Source organism: Pongo pygmaeus, chromosome X (assembly GCF_028885625.2).
Source record: "Pongo pygmaeus isolate AG05252 chromosome X, NHGRI_mPonPyg2-v2.0_pri, whole genome shotgun sequence".
Classification (NCBI taxonomy): domain Eukaryota; kingdom Metazoa; phylum Chordata; class Mammalia; order Primates; family Hominidae; genus Pongo; species Pongo pygmaeus.
The window spans coordinates 75,842,624-75,854,103 of record NC_072396.2 but is presented as its reverse complement, the minus strand read 5'-3'; the positions used below and the strand labels follow the sequence as shown (position 1 = coordinate 75,854,103).

The following is an 11,480-nucleotide window of genomic DNA, read 5'->3' as shown; positions in this document are numbered from 1 at the left end:
GAAGAACATTCCATGCTCAAGCACAGGAAGAATCAATATCATGAAAATGGCCATACTGCCCACGGTAATTTATAGATTCAATGCCATCCCCATCAAGCTACCACTGATTTTCCTCACAGAATTAGAAAAAAATACATTAAAGTTCATATGGAACCAAAAATGATCCCACATAGCCAAGAAAATCCTAACCAAAAAGAACAAAGCTGGAGGCATCACACTACCTGACTTCAAACTATACTACAAGGCTACAGTAACCAAAACAGCATGGTACTGGTACCAAAACAGATAAATAGACCAATGGAACAGGACGGAGACCTCAGAAACATCACCACACATCTACAACCATCTAATCTTTTACAAGCCTGACAAAAACAAGCAATGGGGAAAGGATAGCCTATATAATAAATGGTGCTGGGAAAACTGGCTAGCCATATGTAGAAAGCTGAAACTGGATCCCTTCCTTACACCTTATACAAAAATTAACTCAAGATGGATTAAAGACTTAAATGTAAGACCTAACACCATAGAAACCCTAGAAGAAAACCTAGGCAATACCCTTCAGAACATAGGCATGGGCAAAGACTTCATGACTAAAACACCAAAAGCAATGGCAACAAAAGCCAAAATTGACAAATGGGATCTAATTAAGCTAAAGAGCTTCTGCACAGCAAAAGAAACTACCATCGGAGTGAACAGGCAACCTAAAGAACGGGAGAAAATCTTTGCAATCTACCCATCCGACAAAAGGCTAACATCCAGAATCTACAAAGAACTTAAACAAATTTACAAGAAAAAAATCAACCCCATCAAAAAGTGGGCAAAGGATATGAACAGACACTTCTCAAAAGAAGACATGTATGCAGCCAACAGACATATGAAAAAATGCTCATCATCACTGGTCATTAGAGAAATGCAAATCAAAACCACAGTGAGATACCATGTCACACCAGTTAGAATGGCGGTCATTAAAAAGTCAGGAAACAACAGATGCTGGAGATGATGTGGAGAAATAAGAATGCTTTTACACTGTTGGTGGGAGTGTAAATTAGTTCAACCATTGTGGAAGACAGTGTGGTGATTCCTCAAGGATCTAGAACTAGCGATCTTGACCCAGCGATCCCATTACTGGGTATATACCATAGCAAAGACTTGGAACCAACCCAAATGTCCAACAATGATAGACTGGATTAGGAAAATGTGGCACATATAGACCATGGAATACTACGCAGCCATAGAAAATGATGAGTTCACTTCCTTTGCAGTGACATGGATGAAGCTGGAAACCGTCATTCTCAGCAAACTATCACAAGGACAGAAAACCAAACACCACATGTTCTTACTCACAGGTGGGAGTTGAACAATGAGAACACATGGACACAGGGCAGGGAACATCACACACCGGGGCCTGTCAGGGGGTGGAGGGATGGGGGAGGGATAACGTTAAGAGAAATACCTAATGTAAATGACGAGTTGATGGGTGCAGCAAACCAACATGGCACATGTATACCTATGTAACAAACCTGTACGTTGTGCACATGTACCCTAGAACTTAAAATACAATAAAAAATAGATAAATAATTAAGGCCAGGCATGGTGGCTCACACCTGTAATCCCAGCACTTTGGGAGGCCAAGGCAGGCAGATAACCTGAGGTCAGGAGTTCGAGACCAGACTGGCCAAGATGGCAAAACCCCGTCTCTACTAAAAATATAAAAATTAGCCAGTTGTGGTGGTGGGTGCCTGTAATCCCAGCTACTCTGGAGGCTGAGACAGGAGAATCACTTGAATCTGGGAGACAGGTTGCAGTGAGCAGAGATTGCACCGCTGCACTCCAGCCTAGGCAACAGTGAGACTCAGTGTTTAAAAAAAAAAAAAAAGTAAATAAATAAATTAAATTGACCAAAAAAAGTAGGTTTCCTTTTGCAGACTCCTTCTGGTACTTACAATTTCCTCTCCAAATTCTAGTCTTGTGAGAAAAACAGACTTTGACTTTACATCAACAAAATGCTTCTACTGAGGTCATTACAACGTTACAGCAAAACTTAGACCCTCAGGAATGGGAATAAATATTTGTTCCATTCAAAGACACTGCAGTTGCTTTGCAGGAACTATTTGGCTCCACTCAAGGAATTTACCCCCCTAAGTGACAAAAAATGGGCTTACTCTGGCTCGGCACGGTGGCTCACGCCTGTAATCCCAGCACTCTGGGAGTCCAAGGCAGGCGGATCACAAGGTCAGAAGATTGAGACCATCCTGGCTAACACGGTGAAACCCTGTCTCTACTAAAAAATAGAAAAAGTTAGCCGGGCTGGTGGCGGGCGCCTGTAGCTCCAGCTACTCGGGAGGCTGAGAGAGGAGAGTGGCGTGAACCTGGGAGGCGGAGCTTGCAGTGAGCCAAGATCGTGCCACTGCACTCCAGCCTGGGTGACAGAGCAAGACTCCGTCTCAAAAAAGAAAAGAAAAATGGGCTTATTCATGATGAGCCAAGTGATAGTCATACTCCCAATGCAGCCTGTATCCCACCTGGATACTACTTAAGTGGATATCAGGCTTACCCTCTTCTGCCACTAAATTAGCCTGGAGAATCTGGATGATTGATAGAGAATTGAGATATTTAGAACTAGTACCTCTCCATGTTTGCATGCGGAAGAAGCCCAGAAACCTTCCAGGTGAGGTGAGCGCAAACTACTTGGGAGAATTCCCAGAAGAGATAACTGACTCCCTCTTTTTGCATACTATGCTGGCTACAATTCGCACAGCAGAAATAATACAACTAGAAGAGGTGGTGCAGAATTTTTCTCCGGACCTGGTAGAAGTCACAAATGGAACAATTTCTACTCTGGATGCCCTCCAAAAACTACTCTAAATCTGTTAGCTAGAGTTCTCATGAACAATTGCATAGCCCTTGGTTTCCTCTTAGCTATCCAAAGGAGAGCTCATGTTAGAGTAAATATATCTCGCTGCACCTATGTAAATATTACATGGCAAGTAGAACAGTTTATGGTAAATTAAAAGAAAATAAACTCATCTGGATCTCTAAGGCAGACTCAGCTGGATTCTGGGACATGCTTTCATTGCCTAGGCTTTATAACCTAGACACCCTTGGCTTGGAGATCTGCAGCAAGGGCTAATAATCATTTCATTTCTGTTAACTGCCTGTGTTGCAGTTTGTCAACATATCATGTCTAGCATCTAAAACGCTACTGTGTAGTTTTGAGAGATCTCCTTGATACTGATTTCCATTTTTATTGTACTGTGGTCCAAGAGTACACTTGGTATGATTTAAATTTTTTTGAATTTATTGAGACTTGCTTTATGACTGAGCATGTGGTTGATCTTAGAATATATTCTGTGTGCACATGAGAAGAATGTATATTCTGTGGTTGTTGGGTGGAGTGTTTCGTAGATGTCTATTAGGTCCAAATGGTCAAGTGTCAAGTTTAAGTCCAGGGTTTCTTGGTTAGTGTTCTGCCTCAGTAATCTGTCTAATGCTGTCAGTGGGGTGTTGAACAATCCCATTACTATTGTGTGGTTGTCTAAGTCTTCTGATAGGTCAAGAAGAACTCATTTTATGCATCTGGGCTCTCCAATGTTGGGTGCATATATATTTAAGATAGCTAAGGCTTCCTGTTGGATTGTTATTGTTTGTAATGCCCTTCATTGTCCTTCTTAATTTCTGTTGGTTTAAAGTCTGTTTTATCTGACACAAGAAGAGGGACTCATGTTCTTTTTTGTTTTCCATTTGCATGGTAGATCTTCCTCCGCCCTTTTACTTTGAGCCTGTGGGTGTCGTTGCATGTGAGATGGGTCTCTTGAAGGCAGCGGATGGTTGGGTCTTGTCCTTCTGTCCAGCCTGCCACTCTGTGCCTTTTCAGTGGGGTGTTTAGCCCATTTACATTCAAGGTTAGTATTCATATACGCGATTTTGATCCTGTCATCATGATGTCTGGTGGTTGTTATGTGGACTTGACTGCGTAGTTGCTTTATAGTGCCTGTGTGCTATGTGCTTAAGGGTGCTTTTGTGGAAGCAGGTGTCATTATTTTGATTCCATGTTTAGCACTCCCTTAAGAACCTCTTGTAATGCTGGCCTAGTGGAAATGTATTCCCTCAGCATTTGCTTGTCCGAGAAGGATTTTATTTCTCCTTCACTTATGAAGCTTTGTTTGGCAGCATGTGAAATTCTTGGCTGGAACTTCTTTTCAGTAAGGACACTGAAATTAGACCCCCAATCTTTTCTGGCTTGTAAGGTTTCTGCTGATAGGACTGCTGCTAGCCTGATGGGGTTACCTTTGTAGCTACACTATAAAGCCACAGGAACCAAAACAGCTAGATAATGATAACAAAACAAAAAACACATAGACCAATGGAACAGAATGGAAAACTCAGAAATAGAGCTGCACACCTACAACCATCTGATCTTTGACAAGGCTGGCAAACACATGCAATGAGGAAAGGACTCGACTCCCTATTCAATAAATGATGGTGGGATAACTGGCTAGCCACTTGCAGAAAATTGAATCTGGACCCCCCCACTTTTCACCACATACAAAAATTAACACAAGGTGGATTAAAGATTCAAATGTAACACCTCAAACCATAAGAATCCTGGAGGACAACTTAGGAAACACTCTTCTGGACATCAGCCTTGGCAAACAATTTTTGACTAAGTCTCCAAATTTAATTGCAAGAAAAACAAAAATTGACACGCAAGACCGAATTAAACTAAAGAGCTTCTACACAGCAAAAGAAGCCAGCACCAGAATAAACAGACAGCCTACAGAATGAGAGAAGATATTAGCAAACCATGCATGTGACAACGGCCTAATATCCAGAATCTATAGGGAACTTAAACAAATCAACAAGTAAAACACAAATAGCCACATTTAAAAAAAAAAAAAACAGGCAAAGGACATGAACAGACACTTCTCAAAGGAAGATGTATAAGCGGCCAACAAACATGAAAACATGCTCAGCATCACTAATCATCTGAGAAATGCAAATTAAAACCACCATGAGACATCATCTCACACCAGTCAGAATGGCTATTATTAAAATGTCCAAAAACGATAGATGGTGGCGAGGCTGCAGTGAAAAAGGAATGCCTATACACTGTTGGTAACTTCTGCTTCTTTACCACTTACAGCCCTAGGCATCATTTATTCTTCCCTCATTCTAGATAAGATTTATTAAGATACCCAATCATAGGATTGCCTCTGCTCCTTAAAAGCATCTAATGCAAAGTTTGCCCAAATCCTGTAAGTCCTTTCTAATGCCCTCCTGCTGAGTTGCTCCGCAGTTTCCTGTGGGGTGCATTCTCCCTTAATACAACAAGCAATAAACCCAACTTTGTTCAACTACAGGCGTGCTCCTGGTGATTGTTGGGTTGTGAGCGCTGACATGTTATAAAGATCTGCTTAATTGCCTCCACCCTACCCCATCCCACAGACTGTGACCTTTGTTAGAACGGGGCCTGTGGCTTATTTATTTTTTGTCCCCGGTTCCAGTGGTGAATGGATGTATCATGGATGGCTCCATGGATGGAAGGATGGATGGATGAATAAGAATAAAAGGGGGAGAAAGGGGAACAGTGAGAAAATGAGGAGGGAGAGAGAAAAGAAGAGGGGAGGGAGGGAGAGAAGGAGAAGTAACTCAGGTTGTCCTGCTCTATTCCTTGGCCCGTGCACATGCTCACTTATCTTTACACACTGTCTTATTTCCTATGGGATCCATAGTCACCAGATGTCTGTTAAGGTGACATTTTATTTTGAAGGCAGTCTAGACGCCTATTACTCCAATTTTCTGCCATTGCCCTGTTTTCTTCCTACTCTTCCTCCCTTGTTTCTCTCATCCACGCTCATGGCTTCTCTTACTACTTTTCAGCTGAAGCCTTCCAAGTCTCTTCCTCCAACGCCAGCCTCTTCCCAAAGTTGTGGTCCTACATTTCTAGTTGTACCACATGGTGGTGCTCAAGAAGAGAGAAACTTGGATATGTTTTTCTGTTACATGTTCTGGAAGCTCTAACCACATTCCCTCTTCTGTCTTCTGCATCTTACTACAGTTCTCTGGTTATATTCTATTTAGGCTCTCTGTAGCTGTCTTGAGTCAAACTTCAGAGGAGGAATGGCTTTTCTAAGAGGGTGAGGGAGTCATAATCTGAAAGTAACAACAATAATGATAATACTTGTGTGGAGGTTCTCCTCTGGTAGGATCAATACTAGACACTTTAGATGTTACCTCATTGTTTTCTTTTTTTGCGACACGGTCTTGCTCTGTCACCCAGGCTGGAGTGAAGTGGCATGATCATAGCTCATTGCAGCCTCAAACTCCTGCGCTCAAGCCATCCTTGTGTCTCAGCCTCCTGGGTAGGTGGGACTGCAGGCACGTGTCACCACGCCCAGCTATTTTTTAATTTTAGTAGAGATGGGGTCTTGCTGTGTTGCCCAGGATGGTCTTGAACTCCTGTGCTCAAATGATCCTCGTGCCTCAGCTTCCCAAAGTGCTGTGATTACAAGCCTGAGCCACCACGCCCAGCCCTGTTACATCATTTAAGCTTGATCTTCACAACAATCATAGTAGAAAGGGCTTATTTCTTTATTTATAAATAAGAAAACAGGCTTAGAAAGGTGAATTCACTTGCCCAAGGTCACACAGCTAGTAAGTGGAAGAAACACCAGGATTCGAACTGGAAGCTGAGCTGCTACTGTAGAGCTGGAGCTCTTAACTGCTGTGTTGTATTAATCCAGGAAATGAAGACAATGAGGTCTCTGCCCCCAGGTCTATATGGTGTTTGGGGTATGACAATAAGAGAATCATCTAGTGAAAAATGCTGCGGGGCAATGGTGTCTTTAGGTGAACTAGGTAAAAATAAGGAATGATACCTAGTTCTCTTGTATTGCTACAATTAAGAAAAGGAGCTGGAGTGAACACTGAAAACAAAGTGGGAGGATATAGGGGAGATTTATTTAAAGTATGAAACAAAAAGCCAGAGTGTATTCAAGAAAAGAGTTGGGCAGAGTCAGACATGGAGAGGAAACAAGAAAATAATAGCCAGAAGTTCCTGCATTTGGGGCAGTATTGAGATTGACAGAGAAATGAGAGTTGGTGGCATCTGCTGGTCTAAAGTTACCAAACAGAGGAGACTCTGATTAAAATTGGTCTGTGCTGGTACACCAGTGTTCTGGAAGGTGCTGGCAGCCTACTGATTAGAGGCAGGTGGAAGTAGCAGTGGCCAATGCTCAGGGTTCAGGAGTAAGCGTCACTGAAAAATTGTGATAGTGCCCTCTGCAAAAGAAGCAGACAGTTCCTAGGGCAGTATTTCACAGACACGGAGGCACAAACTCTATCTTGTGTTCCTATTGCCATACTGTTCCTGATATATCTTAGGAAGGTACCATACACATAGATCATTCTGATTTGGAGGATGTCTGGAATCAAGAACAAGGGCATTTGCCAGAGTGCTCCAGTTAAATGTTTGCAAGAGCCAATCTGTCATTCCACGAAGGGAACAAGGAAGATGTAACCTCAAGAGGATTAAAAAGGCTTTTTACTTGGTTGGGGAGAAGGTATGGAATACTTATGAGAAAATAAATCAAATCAGAAGACAGACCTCGGAGGGGAAGTGTCTGGCTGGATGTGGGAAGGGAGAGCAGAATGTGAGCACATTTTCTGGGACGTGTGATAGCTGAGGAGAGGAACTTCTTAGGCATTATAGTCCACTGCAGCATGTGGATACAGAGATGGAGAAGGAAGCTGTTTTTCATTAAATGAGATACATGAAACAAGAGAAAACAGGCCCTAAACTCCATCCCCAAATGTGTAAGGCCAGTACTGGTGGCCCCAGACAAAGCTGTTACTATCCCTTGGAGGTCTTTGCTTCTTGCACAAGAGACCTTGTCAGCACCCTTACTGGCAGGGCAGCAACATTGGCACCAGGCTCCCATATTTGTTCCAAAGAATTGGGTACCACCTCAAAACTGGGAGGCTAAGGGGCTCTGGGGGACAAATAGGATAATGGCAATTTGTGACAACACAATAATTATACATACCTTCCCTTTCCTTCCTCCCATCTGCCACCCCTACTTCCTTGCCCTTAGCTTAGAGGGAGGGACTTGTTCGTGTATTAGAGGCTGATTGGCTGCTGTGGGGGACATATGGAATGGCAGGCTTATCATCAGCTTGCATCCTGATTGTATTTCCGATCATCCTAGCACATGATGATTTGCAATTTAAATTCAATCTCTGAAGTCAAACCATCTAGGTTCAAATTTCAGTTTACCACTTACTATCTGTGTGTGTCCTTGAGCAAGTTACTTAAACTCTCTGTACCTCAGTTTCTTTATCTGTAAATGAGAATAATAATAACAGCACTCTCTTCGTTGGATTAATATATTAAATAAACCAGCATGCTTAGCACAGGCCTGCTCATCAACAGCTCATCCTGCAACAGAAGGAACAGAAGGGATTAACCCCAGTCTCACTACAGACTATGTTCTGTATAAAAAGTGTTTAATAAAAGTTAGCTACTATGATGATGATCTAGAGAAATAGACACCTGATACATTGCTAGTTAAAGCCTCTCATAGTACTGATCAACATAAGCATGTAAGAAAACTGCCCCGGATAAGAAAGAGCCATGCAAAAGAATTAGAAGGAACAGTACCTGGTACTTTCACAAGACTAGGAATAATGCCTATTCTCAACTATCAGACTGGAAAGTCTCTCAATTCTCTGAGCAATATACAAAGTGCTGAAAAGAGATTTACCTAACTAGTGGAGAGTAATGGGCCCTAGACTAAACACAGCTTTGGTCTCATCTAACAAAGCTTAAAAGCAAGACCCCAAAGTATGAAACTACAAGCAATTTAACTGCATCCCAGAACAAAGCTCAGGAAAAATTATGAGAATACAAAAATATTCGGCACTCAACAAGCTAAAACTCATCATGTCTTGGCATCCAGTTAAAACCTAGCAAACAAACGAAGAACCAAGAAAACATGACAATAACAAGGAGAAAAATCAATCAACTGAAAGTGACCCAGAATTGACACAGATGCTTAAATTAGAAGAGAAGAATATTAAAAGTTATAATAACTGTAGTTCATATGCTCAAAAGTCAAGTCAAGACATGGAAGATACAGAAAAAATGCAAATCAAACTTCTGGAGATGAGCACTACTATATCTATGATGGAAAATGCACTGGATGGGATTAACAGTATATTAGACATTGCAGGAAAAAAAAGATTAGTGAACTTAAAGACATGAGAATATAAGCTGTACAAATCAAAAAATGTAAGAAAAATGAACAGAGCAACAGAGAACTACAGGACAATGTCACACAGCCAAATATATGTGCAATTGTTGGCCCTGAAAGAGAGAAAATAAAGGAGGGAGGGACAGAAAAAAAATATTTGAATAAATAGCCACTGAAATCTACCCATAATTGCTAAAAACTTTAAGCCCACACATCCAAGAAGCTGAACACACACCAGGCACAAGAAACGTAGAGAAAGCTACACTAAGGCACATCACAGTAACATTTTACAAAACCAGAGAAAAAGAAAAAAATCTGAAGACCAGTCAGGAAAGATGGAGAGGCCACACGTTGCATACAAAGGGACTGAAATGAGGATGACAGCAGATTTCTCATCAGAAAAAAATGCAAGTGAGAAGACACTGGAGCAACATTTTTGAAGTACTAAATGAAAAATACTGCTAACCTAGAATGCTATGCCCAGTGAAAATGTCTTCCAAAATGAAGGCCAAAAAGAAGGAAAGGGGAGCAAATTCATGAGGCCAATAGGAAACATAACACAAGATGGTAAATTTAAACCTAACCATATCAATAATTACATTGAATATAAATGGTCCCAACATGCCAATTAAGAGACAAAAACCACCAGACTGGATAAGAAAGCAAGACTCAACTGTATATTGCCTATAAGAAACCCACTTTAAATATAAAGACACAACATAGCTTAAATGTAAAGGTGGGGGCAGTATACCAAGCTAAGACTAATCACAATAAAGACGTAGTTGTTATATTGATATCAGACACAGTAGACTTCAGAACAAAGAATATCACCATTGATAAAGAAGATCATGTCATAATGACAACTCAGTGAATTTATGATGAGTAGATAACAATTCTGTGTTTGTGCACCTAAAAACAGAGCTTCAAGATGCATGAAGCAAAAATGAATAGACCTACACAGAGAAATAGCTGCATCAACAATTCTCGACAAAGATTTCAATACCCCCTCAATATATTGCTGGTAAAACAAGCAGACAGAAAGTCAATGACAATATAGAAGACTTGAGCATCACTATTACCAACTTGACCTAATTGTCGCATGTAGAACCCTCCACCCCACAACAGAAGACTATGCATTATTTTCAAGTGTATGTGGAACATTTACCAAGAGAGACTGTATTCCGTGCCATAAAACAAGTCTCAATACATTTTAGACAATTCCAGTAATACAAAGTGTGTTCTTCAACCACATACAATAAAATTAAGTTAGAAATTTATGAGAGAGATATTCAGAAAATCTACAAATATTTGGGAACCAAATAATGTGCTTTCAATTACCCTATGAATCAAATAAGAAATCATAATGAAAATTAGAAAGTGTTTTGAACTGACTGAAAAGGAAAACACAACATATCAAAATTTGTGAGAGGCTGGTAAAAAAAAAAAAAGACTCGGGAAATTTCATAGCAGTAAAAACACCTCTATGAAGAAAGGTCTCAAGTCAATGAGCTCAGAAAACATGTTAATAAATGAGAAAAAGGAAAACAAATTAAACAGAACAAAGGTAATGGTAAGTGTCAAAGTAGAAATAATACATCCTCACCTGTCAGGGGAGATACCATGAGCACAAAGGTGGTTTTCCTAGATTGAGGCTCATCTATTGCACCCTGGGTGTGCTGACACCCGATATTTCCCCAAACAGGGGAGACTCAACTGCATAATTTGTGTATATGGGGGACTGAGTTTGCACTTTCCCTGATAAAATAAAAAAAAAAAGAAGTCAACGTAATACAAAGCAGAAAACAATAAAGAAAATCAATGAACTCCAAATCTGGTTCTTTCAGAAGAGCGATAAAGTTTATAAACCTCTAGCCAGATGGATCAAGAGAAAAAAAAAAGACTGAAGAGACAAACTACCAATACTAGGGAAAAAGAGAGATGACATCCCTACAGATCCTATGTTTATTAAAATGGAGAAATTTGAACAACTTTATGTCAACAGATTCAATAACTGAGATGAAATGGACCAATTCCTTAAAAGTCACAAACTACCAAGGCTCATCCCAGAAGGAGATCATCTGAATAACCCTTTATCTAGTAAAGAAATTTAATTGGCAATTAAACACTTTCTTAACAAAGAAAGAAAACCTCAATCATAGATGGTTTCACTGATGAATCCATATATGAAACCATATGGAATTATATAGAAGTATGTAAACAGGATCACAT

General features: G+C 40.5%; 1 non-coding gene across 1 annotated transcript; it reads left to right on the top strand.

Annotated features, from left to right (window-relative positions):
• Positions 1–10,846: 10,846 nt before the first annotated feature.
• LOC129025597 (U1 spliceosomal RNA) lies at positions 10,847–11,010 on the top strand. The gene has a single exon (XR_008497338.1). It is a non-coding gene; the product is annotated as a U1 spliceosomal RNA (small nuclear RNA).
• The last annotated feature ends 470 nt before the right edge of the window (positions 11,011–11,480 follow it).